Source organism: Papio anubis, chromosome 5 (genome assembly GCF_008728515.1).
Source record: "Papio anubis isolate 15944 chromosome 5, Panubis1.0, whole genome shotgun sequence".
Taxonomy (NCBI): domain Eukaryota; kingdom Metazoa; phylum Chordata; class Mammalia; order Primates; family Cercopithecidae; genus Papio; species Papio anubis.
In genome coordinates this window covers 17,871,288-17,885,319 of record NC_044980.1, presented here as the reverse complement: position 1 = coordinate 17,885,319, position 14,032 = coordinate 17,871,288, and the positions used below count along the sequence as shown (strand labels likewise).

At 32.7% G+C, this 14,032-nt stretch overlaps 1 long non-coding RNA gene across 1 annotated transcript in view; it reads left to right on the top strand.

Annotated features, from left to right (window-relative positions):
• Positions 1-283: 283 nt before the first annotated feature.
• The window catches only part of LOC116274876, a 230,621-nt gene continuing 216,872 nt past the window's right edge, over positions 284-14,032 (top strand). Inside the window, exon 1 of the long non-coding RNA XR_004183671.1 lies at positions 284-523. This is a non-coding gene — a long non-coding RNA (uncharacterized LOC116274876). The remainder of the gene's footprint in view (positions 524-14,032) is intronic.

The window sequence follows — 14,032 nt, the reverse complement described above, 5'->3', positions numbered from 1 at the left end:
ACCTTATCAATCATTGGCGATGACTCACACTCCTTACCCTGCCCCTTTTACCTTGTATCCGATAAATAACAGCGCAGCCAGGCATTTGGGGCCACAACTGGTCTCGGCGTCTTGGTACCCCGGGCCCAGTTTTCTTTTCTTCTATCTCTTTGTCTTGCGTCTTTATTTCTAGGATCTCTGGTCTCTTCATACAAAGAGAAAAACCTACAGACGCTGCCCCTACAAAATGCTGCATTTTGGCTACATGATATGGTGTGGCCGTGTCTCCACGCAAATCTCATCATGAATTGTAGCTCCCATAATTCCCCTGTATTGTGGGAGGAACCTGGTGAGAGATAATTGAATCATGGGGGCAATTTCCCCCATACTGTTCTCGTGGGAGTGAGTAAGTCTCACGAGACCTGATGGTTTTATAAGGAGAAAACCCTTTCGCTTTGTTGTCATTCTCTCGTCTGCCAGCATGTAATACGTGTGTATTTCACCTTCCACCATGATTGTGAGGCCTCCCCAGCCACGTGGAACTGTGAGTTCATTAAACCTCTTTTTCTTTATTAATTACCCAGTCTGGAGTATGTCTTTATCAGCAGCATGAGAACAGACTAATACACTACGTTAATGAGGAAGTGCTATACTTTAGTAGGGTTCAGTTTAGTTCAACAAGTTTCCTAAATATCCAAAAGGGGTTAATCATGGTTCTAGGCTGTGGGTAAATACAAATTGGTATTTTTAAAAATTGCAGACTGGTCGCGGTGGCTCATGCCTGTAATTCCAACACTTTGGGAGGCTGAGGTGGGTGGATCTTGAGGTCAGGAGGTTGAGATCATCCTGACCAACATAGTGAAACCCTGTCTCTACTAAAAATACAAAAATTAGCCGGGTGTGGTGGCATGTGCCTGTAATCCCAGCTACTAGGGAGACTGAGGCAAGAGAATCGCTTGAACCTATGAGGCAGAGGTTGCAGTGAGCTGAGATAGTACCATTGCACTCTAGCCTGGCTACAGAGTGAGACTCCGTCTCAAAAAAAAAAAAAAAAAAAGAAAGAAAGGAGGCATGGAATAACATACCTTTGAAGAAGAACAAGTAGTCCCTCTCAAGGCTGTATATTTCAAGGATTTAATCATTTTAGACATAGATAATGCCAAATGACCATTATTTTCAGATTTTTAATGGTCATAAATGTTTTCCTAGGATTTTGTAGAGTGAGAAAAATAAGTTCTTGTAGTGTGGAGCATGATACTTATGAAGAGTATTGGGTATAATTGCCAAATAATACACACTATTATATATTTCATCCATTTTTAACATAGTTTTATAAATCATTTAAAAATACATCAAATATTTGGATGTCTTCTAGGAGACAGACTTGAAATTATTTCAATTTTACAAATGAGTCCTCTAAGATTAATAATAATAAATGACCTGTTTAAAGTATCTAAATTGTAATGTTATAGGAGCAGGACAAAGCCCTAATGTAATAGTGATCCTAGTGGGCTGTAGCAGCTGAAATGAAATGACTTTAAGCAGATTTGGATGGTTATTACCCACATGAAATCCCTTAAGTGACTTTTCCCCCACTCCCCCTTTCTTTTAGCAACTTCCTCACACCCTGTGGCCTAGGACTCTAGACATGTTAAGATATGCTAAGGGAATCAAAGAATAGAACATATTCGTAAATGGCAAATCATTTGACTTTTTACTACATGAAAGAAAAACTGAAGCACAGTCTGTGAAATCTAGCAAGTTACGCATTATGTAAAGATAGACATTATAAAAAACTTTGTTTTCCTCTTTGGAATATTTATAAAAGAAATGATATAAACATAAATGATGTCCATGCAATAGGTTTAACAAAAAAATTATAAAAATTTTCTTATTGTCTCACAACTTTGTTAGACTTTACAACTAACTCCATACTAATGAATGCCAATAGTCAGGTTATATTTCTGTTTTCATTCATTTTCTAGTATACTTCAGCCCATAAGGTATAGTATAAGGTAAGTATTAGGGTCTTCTCTGTTGAAAGTATCTTGTTGTAAAACTAAAATCAGATCCTTATCTAATTTATTTGGTTGTGTGTTAATTCTTCCATAAATTACATAGTACAGGATAAATGTGTCAATCTACTGCTTTTGTTAAATAATTTACAAATTCATTTATCAAAGCAAAAAATAAAGATCTTTTTTAAAGAAAAAAAAAGTTATGTAAAGAACAAAATCCATTTTCCAATAAAGATGTTAGGACCACAGTGAGGAAACAAAGAATGTTAAAATTATTTGTCAATGAAAATCTGGTATTCACTATAGTTTTCTGTTAATATGAATGTCTCAACATCAGTTTTGTTGGCTCATAATATATTCATGCAATTTCACAGGATGTGGTATACAAGTTAACTTTTATTTTTTACCAGTGAAGAAAAGACAGAAATCTAATAATAAATTTGTACTAATAAAACTCTGGTAATTCATTTTTTAAATATGTATTCATTTCTTTTTGGCAAGCACATTTTCCCTTTTTCTATAGTAATATTTCTTATTCATTTCTTAAAATTACTTTTGGTAAAAAATTTAAACCAAGTATTATTGTCCATTATACTTATATTGTTACTGGAATTTCAATGAATAGTTTCCTCTGCTTTTCTTTCTATTCAATAATTTTGTGTGTAATTCATACTGATTGTGAACACATTTATTTTAATTATATACCCAAATAATGTTTTCTTAAATATTACTGAGCTGAAATATTTAAATATTAGCTAAAATGTACTATTAGGGAATGATATCCTCAATTAATGACAAGATGTGAGCTGTGTAGCCAATTTTATTTCAGGTAGAAATTATGGAAAATCTACTCCTACTATATATTCTATTATGCCATGAAAATCTGTATCTCTGATATTCAAAATGCATCAGTAAAAAATCTAATAATGATGCAAAAGTAGAATAGAATCAGTTAGGTTCTTAGAACGTGATCAAATTAAACTAGAGCCTGAAAGTTCAATATTGTCTCATATTCAAGAATAATCACCTTCAGGTAAAAACCAGGACCTCCACAGTTGAATAAAATGACACAGATCAATGAGTTACATGATGACATTAAAAGACAATGATAAATCTATGTTCATTGCAACAACTGGGCCTATATGAAACCTAAAAGTGAATGTAAAATAATGCATTTTGTTGAAAACATTATAATCAGATGTATTTGTTGTATTACTAACCGATCCAAAAGATTAGCAGACCCATTATGAAAACCAAGTAATGTTGGTGTTTCACCTCCATTGAATCTTTGAGTGCTTCTTGAGAACCTGGGTAGTGTGATTACATCTAATGTGACTACATGGGAGGCACTGTAGCTCTTAGCTCTTGGGTCTGGCTGCCATAACTAAATACCATATACTGGGGTGCTTAAACAACAGAAATTAATTTTTTCACATTTCTGTAGCTAGAAGTCTAAGATCACCATACCAGCATAGTCAGTTTCTTGTGAGATGTTTTTTCCTGACTTGATGATGACAGCCTTCTCTGTGTCCTTACATAGTTGAGGAAGAGAGATAGAAAAAGCTTTCTTCGTCTGTTCTCATAACCCTATACCGAGGACTCCACCCTCATAATCTTATCTAAACCTAGTTTTCTCTTAAATTTCCTATCTCCAAATACCATGGCATTGTGTGGTTAGGGCTTAACCATATAAATTTGGGAGATGGGGACACAATTCAATCCATATAACTGATTATATTAAAATGATCAACAGAAAAATCATTAGCACTATTTGATATAACATCATGATCTGTTGCCCCTATACTATTGTCTTTTCAAATAAATGTCTACATTGACCAGTATGCAATCAAACATGACTAGGCAGGTCTGAAAATGTACAATATGCCCAAAAATGAAGAAAAGGGGCATAAAAATCTAGATTATAAAAAGATCTATAGATGCTCCTGTTACTGGAGTTAGCTTAAAGAAACTTTGTGGTATACAGAATTTTAAGATGATCAAGTTTCCTGTCCCTGATTTATAAATATGGACTTACGCTTTCAAAAATTAATCCAGGTGTAGCTATGAAGGACTTTTTGAAGATACAATCAAGGTTCTAAATCAGTTGATCATAAGATACACAGATAATCCTCGATGGGACTGATCTAATCAGGAAAACCCTTGAAAGGGTCAAGTCTTCTCTTGGCTAAAGGGCTTTGAAGTGTCAGAAAGATTCAAATTTAAAAGAATATCGCCGGGCGCGGTGGCTCACGCCTGTAATCCCAGCACTTTGGGAGGCCGAGGCGGGCGGATCACAAGGTCAGGAGATCGAGACCATGGTGAAACCCCGTCTCTACTAAAAATAGAAAAAATTAGCCGGGCGCAGCGGCGGGCGCCTGTAGTCCCAGCTACTCGGGAGGCTGAGGCAGGAGAATGGCGTGAACCCGGGAGGCGGAGCTTGCAGTGAGCCGAGATCGCGCCACTGCACTCCAGCCTGGGCAACAGAGCAAGACTCCGTCTCAAAAAAAAAAAAAAAAAAATTTAAAAGAAAATCATGGGAGAAGTGAAATTCCTTTTGCATCATCACTTTCATCTAGGATATACTCAAATGCATATGAAATTATTTGAGCCATATCTATTTTAGTAATTTGTTGCAAAATATATCAAATGTAAAAAATAAAAAAATATATAGTTATTTTAGTTATACTCATGTCATCACCAAAAAGAATTTCATAACTTACTGTTTTAGAGTTTTATTTTTTGGTTGTTACTTAGATTTTTCTCTTTTTTATGTACTTTTTGTATTTGGGTGCTTACTTCTGTGAATTGCTTGTTCATAGAAGTTGCATATTTACCTGTGTATATTTCTTTTTCTTTATTGGTTTTACAATATGTTTACATTATAGCCATTGATTCTATTTTATATATTCTGAAAACATATTTTCCAGATAATAATATAAGCTTGTAGGAAGTTTTTTTTTGTTTGTTTATTTTCTTTCTTTCTTGTATATTTTTATACTGGAATGTTGAATTTTGATACAATTAGTAATCAATTTTTTCCTTTACTTTCATCTTTTTTTGGTCTCACTCAGAAAGTGTTCCCTACTCTAAAAATAAAATGGTTTGCTTAATGTTTAAATTAATTTTCATAAATTATAAAATGCAGTTAAAATGAGTGAATTAGAATAAAGATAAATATTTTCACAAACTGTACACCTTAACACCATAAGTTTATCTTACTAGTTGTTGAATTTTATACAAATAGAATCCTATAGTATGTATTACTTTGTGTCAAATCATAAATACATGCGTTTCTGCACAATCATTTGCACACTCAACACTACATATTTTGATTTTTTTCTTATGGTTTTCAAAGACTTGCAATGAGGCTATATCATTTTGATTATAAAATCACTAAATACTCTTTCAAATAAAATTGCTACCTCATTGGCATATTGTCATGTACCCAGTGCCTATCTAATGAATCCAAGTGTGTTCTAATTGTGACTTTCAAATTTTTCTGCTCAGCCACAGCTTTCTCATAGGTGCTTCATGGTAGGCCAAGTGAATGAACTGTGGAAGACAAATGCATAGATATAGTATGATCCCAACATGCTGCACAAATGAGTATCCACTGATTTCTTGGCTTATTTTTAAAAATAGATTCCATTTTGAGAATACTGAGATGATTCAATATATTCACAAATATAACTTGGGCAACCCTTGTTGGCAGACCTTGATCCTGGAGGTTTGCTTAAGAATTTTGAAATAAAATCTGAATGAGATGAGAGGAAGGTTTAAAAAAAAAAAAAAAAAAAACCGGTGGTTATAAAGAAAAATTTAAATTAACTGCATATAATTAGCAGTTTATACTTAACATAGCATTCCTATACCTTATGCTATTTGTCTCAGGAATTACTATCATCAAGTGATGAATATAGAAAACAAAGTCAGCTGTTGCCTAAGTTTCTATGATTAGATATTGATCATACAAAAATTCAAACTAAGGTTTTCTCACATTTCACTATTTTGACTTCCTAATAACAGCAAAATATGTCAGTTAAACTGTATCTCTAGGGTTGAAAACATGATTGTTGTGATTTTATGCTATCACAATATAGAATAATGTACTAGAATAAAGAAATTTCTCAGTGAGGCAATTCAAACTTAAGGGCAGCAACAAACTAAAATTTGTATTTAATTCAATTATATATGAAAAAGTAAAAAGATAATGGGAAATGGTAAAGGTAGTAGCATGCTTTAGAAAGGCAATTGCATTTATAATCCATGGGGAGCATATAAAGTCCATCTTAGGATTTTAGTATTTCATACAAGAGGCTATCAAAGGCAATCCAGGTATCGAGGGGTTTTCTATATTCTTCTAATTTGTGTTAAACAAAATAATCTAAAGATCAAAAACACTAAAATGGAATGTACATTACTAAACCATTTTGAAAATATATTGTGATTTTTTTTCTGAATCGTCATTTAGTCATTAAATTATTTTTACGTACTAAAATCAACTGTAAAAACAGAAATGACACTTATTTGGAAAATGTATTTGGAGTAAAATAATCATGGAAGAGTTTGATTGGTTATAATATACTTTACATAAGATTTATAAAAGCTGATACTTTTTACCAACTACTTACCCTGGGTCATGTCTTGCTCTGAATAATAATAGTGAACAAATATAAATAAGTATTAATATAGAGCTCATATCTTCAGAGACTTTAGTATATGTAGAAAGATATGAGAAAAATATATGAAGAATCAAGAATGGGATATTACACCATGTAAATGTTTTTGATTTTATAGGTGAATAGTTTAGAAGACTGAATGATTAATTTGTCACAATTTGAAAATAAATGAACATACTTAAAATTACATTTAAAATTTTCATAGAAAATATGGGTCAGAAATAAGAAAGAATACATGGTTTATGTGCATTTCACATGCACTATCATTAGCATGATTTTTACAACGTTATATATATTACAGAAATATATATAAAATCAAAGTGTTTATGTTCCATGTCATTTAATTTTTATTTTGCCCTATCAAGGTTTAAATCTTATGAGAAATATTTTGTTTGGAAGCAATAACAAGTTTATTGGAAGCCAAACCAAAGATTTATATCTTCTCATATTGAAGAAAAAGAGCAATTTTTATCCAGCTCATCATCCTTTTTGAATTTAGGCGCCTCTTCTTTCAATCCTTAAAAATATTATAAAATATATTTTAAAATATATATATTGGTCACAAGTAGTAGATTCTTGACGATAACAATGAGATCCTGGTATGCTCTAATATTTCTTTCCACACTCAGTTGAAATATTTGATTTGTTAAGATGCTCTCTAGAAAAAAAAATAATATTACAGAATGCCTTTAGAATATAAATGATTAAAAGTTTTTGAAAGGATACATGTTTATATCTATTGTTGTTTGAACTTTTAACTTTTTTATTAAAAAATTTACAGCTCACATTTTGATGGTGGATCACTAGAAAAATAGATAAATAAAGATTTTAAATTAAAAAAAAACTTTAGAGCTCACAAACAAAAGGAAGTATAAAATGACAGTCAAGACTAATACAACGAAGAAAATGTAACTGTTGGCAAACTAATATAAGCGGATGAGAAGACCTTACTTGTTATAATGGTACATGTGTCCATGTATTTAAAACCAGTAGCATTATGATATGCAAGCTATATAACAGTTTACCAGAACCATTACTGATTTATGGTGTCATAGCTTTTTTTTCTTTTTCTTTCTTTCTTTTTTTTTTTTTTGAGATGGAGTCTCACGCTGTTGCCCAGGCTGGAGTGCAGTGCCGTGATACTGGCTCACTGCAAGCTCAGCCACCCAGGTTCAGGCTATTCTCCTGCCTCAGCCTCCCGAGTAGCTGGTACTACAGGCACCTGCCACCACACCTGGCAAAATAGCTTTTTATTAAATGTATCTCTATTGAAAATGTTCAGACAGCTTAATACAATTGTACTTCAAATCTGAATATGAAATATGGAAGACTGATCTATTCAAACAATATTTTTAAAATGCATTTCAGATGGCTTCCAAATTTTGTAGCTATGTCATTCGGGAGAATGGAAGCGTGCTCAAGGCAGTAGTTGTTTACTAAGAACTCTGAGACTGGGGGAGATTTTGCCTAATTTTAGACCAAGCTTTTACTCTAGTTCCTCAGGCTCCTGTGCAGTACTAGAATAAAACAAATATCCTATATATAAAGCCAGCAGTGCATTGAGTTCCTTTTATGTTTAAGATTTGCCATGTCACATTTTGAGAACATTGACAACTTTGTCTAGTCATGATGTTACCAGAAAGACGTCCCAATCCAGACCCCAAGCAAGGGTTCTTGTATCTTATGCAAGAAAGAATTCAGGACAAGTCTGTAAAGTGAAAGCAATTTTATTAGGAAATTAAGGGAATAAAGAACAGCTACTTGAAATATGGAAGACTGATCTATTCCAACCATATTTTTATGATGCATTTACTGTATGTGCAAAACATTTGTTTACTAAATCTACTTGCATTGTCTAAGTTCAACAGGTACAGAAAAAATTAGGGGAAAAAAATATAGGACTTGCTTTTAATAGTTATTTTCACAGGAACTATTAATTATATTTGAATAAAAGCAAAAAGTAGATCTTTTTTAGCCACATATCTGAACCTGACACTCATAACTGCATTTCAGCTTTCACTGAATAATAATAATAACAATAAATGTCCTACCTGAGAGAACCAAGATATAAGACTACCTTGGATTTGATTCTCTGCTTCATCTAAAATTTGAGGACTTCATGAATATATTTGGAATATCCCTTTCAAGTTTGCGACATTGAACAACCATAGAATTCTATTCCTTGAAACAATTTTCTATTCCTACTGGTGAAGAGTGCTCCCAAGAGAAATTAGAGGAAAAAAATGCCCTTACAAACAAAAATAACTGAGGAGAGAAAGATCTCAGCAAGTGTGAAAATTTTAGTATCTCTAAAAAAGAAAAGTAATAAACTGAAAGAAATTCATTCCTAGAGAAAATGAATAAAAAATTCACATCAGAGAAACATCAAGTGGATATGCTCTAGGGAAATCGCTTGGAAAAAAATAAAAAGAAATGAATTCAGTTGGAGAAAACATTTTGGAAAACAATAGATATGAGACTAAATAACTTTATTTCACTTCTTGTTTCACTACAAAGAGTAACCTTTGATCTGCAAGTCCCAGGAATTAAATGTTTTTATATATTCTGAATTGAAAGCTATTATTTCCCAGCAGGGCTTCTCTCTGTTCCCAAATATTTCTTTTATAATAAAAAAGAAGAGATCTGTAAAATAAGGCCTTTGCTACCTGTGATTTGCCTACAGTTTGGCTAAAGATTGAGGATGTTTGTTTCTTTGTTTTATGCTGGAACTTTCTCTCATCTTTATCATTAACTTAAGGTTTTCCCCTAAGGGTAGAGATTGTTTTTTCGTAAAACATAAAATGATAATTTTGTTTTTTCAAAATGTAAGTTTTTAAATGTGTGTTATAGTTATAACTCTCTAGAATACTGGAAAATTGTGAGAACATTTAACTACTTAATGTTTATAACTCTCTAGGATATTGGAAAATTTTCAGGACAGTTAGCTACTTAATGTATAATGTAAATTTGAAATTTTAAATGTACTATAAATCAACAGTTGGTATTTCTTATTGAAAAATTTCCACCTGAAAGATATGTGTCTAATTATCTTATGTAAATTATCTCACTCTCTAATTACAGCAATATGACCATTATTCACATTTTATAGAAATGGAAGCTGAGTTTACAAATATATCTATAACAAGGTTAATACAGATATTATAACAAGCAAAGAAAGTCATATATAAATGTATGTGTGTATAAAAATTTAATGTTTTTAGTCACAAGTGGAAGCACAGTAGGAAAAACTGAAATTCCAAAAAAGATTAAATAATTTCAAAATAAAATTTATTCCACTGCTCTGTGTTCTGCTGCTGCTTCTAGGCATGACTGATAACCTGTCATTGTCAGGCGTGTGAGCCAAAGCAACTCCGTCTTGAATAGGGGATGGGGAAAAATGAGGCTGAGATCTACTGGACTGCATTTCTGGATGGTTAAAGCGTTCTAAGTTACAGGATGAAATAGGAGATTGGCACAAGATCCAGGTCATAAAGACATTGCTGATAAAACAGATTGCAGTAAATAAGTTGGCTAAAACCCACCAAAACCAAGATGGTGACAAGACTGACCTTGGGTCGTCCTCATTGCTATACTCCCACCAGCACCATGACAGTTTAAAAATGCCATGGCAACATCTGGAAGTTACCCTCTAAGATCTAAAAAGGGGAGACATGAATAATCCACCCCTTGATTAGCATATAATCAAGATATAACCATAACAATGGGCAACCAGCAGCCCTTAGGGGTTTGTTTATGGAGTAGCTGTTCTTTATTCCTTTACTTTCCTGATAAACTTGCTTTTACTTTACAGACTCGTCCTGAATTCTTTCTTGCACAAGACACAAGAACCCTTGCTTGGGGTCTGGATTGAGATGTCTTTCCAGTAACATCATGACTAGACAAAGTTGTCAATCTTCTTAAAATATGACATGGCAAATCTTAAACATAAAAGGAATTCAATGCATGGCTGGCTTTATGTACAGGATATTTGTTTTATTCTAGTACTGCACAGGAGCCTGGGGAACTAGGGTAAAACTTGGTCTAAAATTAGGCAAAATCCCCCACAGTCTCAGAGTTCTTAGTAAATAACTACTGCCTTGAGCATGCTTCCATTCTCCTGAATGACACAGCTACAAAATTTGGAAGCCATCTGAAACATTGGGCTAAAAAGTTTGGCTGGAACTTCTAATGTGCTCAACTAAATTGACAGTGTTTAAAGGACTAAAATGATACAGAGGCAACAAGCTCTTCACTAGAACATAAGAAATACACTTTAGAATAGATTCAGGACAACTATTAAGGATCAATATCTGTTTGGAAAGAAATAATCAGTCCTTTCTATTTACTTGGCAAAACAATGGGAAATACTTCTGGTAGAACATAACATCATGAGGAGGCATTTGTCATTCCTTTATACATAGTATCTGGCATACATTAAAAAATTACATGTACAAAGAGGAAAAATATATGACCAACATGAAGAGAAATGCTAGATAATAGTTCATAGAAAATACAGATATTAGAATTATTACCCAAGGAATTAAATAAAAAATTGTTCATTGTGCTCCAGAAAATATTAAAAATGGACTTTACAGAAAAAATGACTAAGAGTTTCAACAGAGAAATGCAGTATTGAAAAATGAATACAGGACTGAAACATAAAATATCTGAAATTATGAACAAGATGAGTTCAACATTTCAGATACCCTGGAACACAAAACATCGGAACTTAAAGATAGGGTAATAGAAAATACCCACAGGAAAGCACAAAGGAAAAGAAAAGAGAAGAACAGAGTGGGAAGCATGCAAGATGTGTTGAGAAGTTCTAGCATACATATACACGGAATTCCAGAAATGAGAGATTGTGTGGGGCAAAAATAAAATTTAAAAGAATAATGATAGAGAATTCTACATAAATAAGGAAAGACAACAATCCACAAATATAAGAAATTCAACATATGAATACAGCAGAGAAACACCAACCAAGATAAACAAATAGAGACATACCTATGGGCAAGAAACCAAACCAAGCAAAACTGCTGACTGCCAAAGGAAAAAAGGAGAAAGAAAAGCTTAAAAGTAGAATGAGAACTTTTGTTTCAACTTAGGATGTAGAAAGAAATAAAAAACCTTGGCTCTGAATAATCAGAATAACCTATAAAACTTACCATTTTAAACCCCATAATGGGCCTGAGGTTGCAGAGAATACTAAATAATGTAAATTTTAAGAGTAAGGAGAGAAAGCAAAAGAAAAGGCACACGTTTGCTTTCATCCTTGGCTGAGCAGCTCAGGGAGGAGGCAGAAGTTAAAGGAGATAAGAAGGAACCAGCCGAACTCCCTATGCATTCTTAATGACCAACTGTGTTCTGACATGAAGCTGTGGAATCCTAAGGATCCACAGACGTAAATAAAATGTGCACAACTTGCCAATTCTTGGCCTTCAACTGCCTAGTCTAATGGAAGTTTGCAGCCAAACTGAGACCAGTTTTAACAAACAGATAAAAGGCTGCTGAGGCTTGGGCCTGCATATCCTGCTGAGGACTAATTCGGGACCGCAAAACTAGGAGAAACCTGGAGAGAGTACCTAAGGCTGGAGCAGAAGTAGATCTGAAGGAAAGCCACACTATGGCACAGGTGCACAGGCATGAAGAGGGCTGAGGGCAGTGAGCGAATGCTAAGAAAAGCCTTCAGAGCAAATCTGGACACAGCTCTCCAAGGCTGAGGAAAGGAAAACAATAAAATGTGCTACTAAAATAATAAAAGAGACATATTTCTCAAAAAATTATGACATATCCAACTGATAGAAAAATAATCTAGTATCTATCTAGTATTTATTAATTAAATTCAGTATTAAAAACTTTAGCAAAAAAAAAAAATCAAGGCACAGATGACATCTTTAGTAAATAAAAAAAAAAGCTATTGCCTTCTTTTTGAGGCCATAATAGCCTTAATTTAAAAACCTTATAAGCACATTCAACAGAGCAAAATTTTAGATCAATCTTTCTCAAAAAGCAATATTAAAAAGTATGCAAAATATAAATAAATAGGACATTGATACATATGCAAAGGCCAATATATCATAGCCAAGTGATATTTATTTTGTTATTTTTTAATTAAAGTTTTATTCCATTAGTGTTTAAAAAAATCAAAATAATTACTACCTTTAGTAATAGTGAGGCCACCATAAATGTAAGCAGGTCGTATGACTGGAGTAGATATTCAAAATAAACATATTACACAGAGGACTTTTATCCTGAATGCATCTTAATCTAAATATGTACAGAAAAAGATTATATGATCACTTTAATATGTATTGGAAAAGAGCATTGAATTTTTTTATTCATATAATTAAAAATTATATTTAGCAAAATATATCTCCTATAAACATTAAATGAATGAATAAATGAATAAAGAAGCAAATAAATACGTAAATGCAACTATCATAAACATCATTCTCTAAGCTGAACTATTGGCAGTTTCAGCCTATAATTAGACCCAAGGCAAGTGTGAAAATACAAAGGTATAAGGATCATTTGCAAATAAAATAATAATGTACCTACTATTCTATCTGGATTAATCTGTTTTAACAAAATCTCTGTATTCAAGGTAAATGGACAAAATCAGTTTTATTATTATCTGCCAGCAGAAAACAAATAGAAATGAAATGTAAATATATATATATATTTTTACAATAGCATTAAGAAGACACTGCAAACAAGAATAATTAGAACTCTACCTTTAAAATGCAATTATGTTATTGAAGAAGATAAAGACTAAAATCAGTGGAGGGATATGCCTTAATCATGAATTGACTATTGTAAACATTTCCGTTTTAAATAAATTCATCTACGAAATTGATATATCAAGCAAAATTTCATTGAGAGTTAACCATTTTATTCTGTAATTATTATGAGTGTAAGGACTCAAATATATTCAAGATGATTAAAGCACAAATCTGGAGGATTTATAATACTAATTGACCTATTGTAAAGCCAGTTTACTATTACAGTATGATCGTGCAGTTATATATTGAACAATGGCACAGAATAGAGTACACGAAGAAAACAATGCTGTAAAGTCATATACTGAAACACAATAAAGATAGTATACTATTCCTAGTAAATGGTACCAAGTTAGTTTGATATCCAGTGCTTCTTTTCCTCAGTGATGGACTACACGAGGAAGGAACTGGAAGGGAACAATGGTACTGCAGTCCTGGAAGACACAAACAAAAACAAAACAAAGCAAACAAAAACTGAAACTTATCTAAAGCCTCCTTACATATCTATACAATATATTGGTTTCAAGATTTGTTCCTCTATGATAGATATAATCCATGCTTTATGTATGATGAC